Raw genomic sequence first — 599 nt, 5'->3', positions numbered from 1 at the left:
CGATCTCGTCGTCCTCCGCCGCCCCTCCTCCTCCGCCGCTGCCGCAGTTGGAGGAGGACAGGGCGGCGCTCACGCAATCGTCGAGGTGGCCGCGTAGCAGTTCCTCGAGGCCGCGGCGGAGCTCGAGATCGGCGTCCCCCGGACGGAAATCCGCCATTGTCGCCGCGTACGCAGCATAAGAAACCCTAGGAGAGCATCCCACACGCGATCGGAAAGGGAGGAAGAAGAAGAATAAGAAGAAGAAGAAGAAGAAGAAGAAACCCTAGAATTGAAGAGAGAGAGAGAGAGAGGAGGAGGAGGAAATGGAATGGGAAAAGGAATATAAAAAAAAAAGAGAAGCTTATTTAGTTTTATCTTCAATAATAAAATAATAAAATAGATAAATAAACAAATATTATGAGCTGCTGTGCAGCTGCTCTGCTTTCTTCTTCTTCCCCTTCTGGTAGTGAAGACGAAGATACGGCAACCGAAGAACAGACTTATACAGTAGCCTTGCAGGGGAGTTGGGTAAAAGTAAAACTCTGACAAATAAAAAAAAATAAAAATAAAAATAAAAACAATTGCATACATATTTTTGAAAAGTTTTAGATTTTTTTAGC

This window comes from Ananas comosus, linkage group 7 (genome assembly GCF_001540865.1).
Source record: "Ananas comosus cultivar F153 linkage group 7, ASM154086v1, whole genome shotgun sequence".
Classification (NCBI taxonomy): Eukaryota; Viridiplantae; Streptophyta; class Magnoliopsida; order Poales; family Bromeliaceae; genus Ananas; species Ananas comosus.
This window is presented reverse-complemented; position numbering follows the sequence as displayed.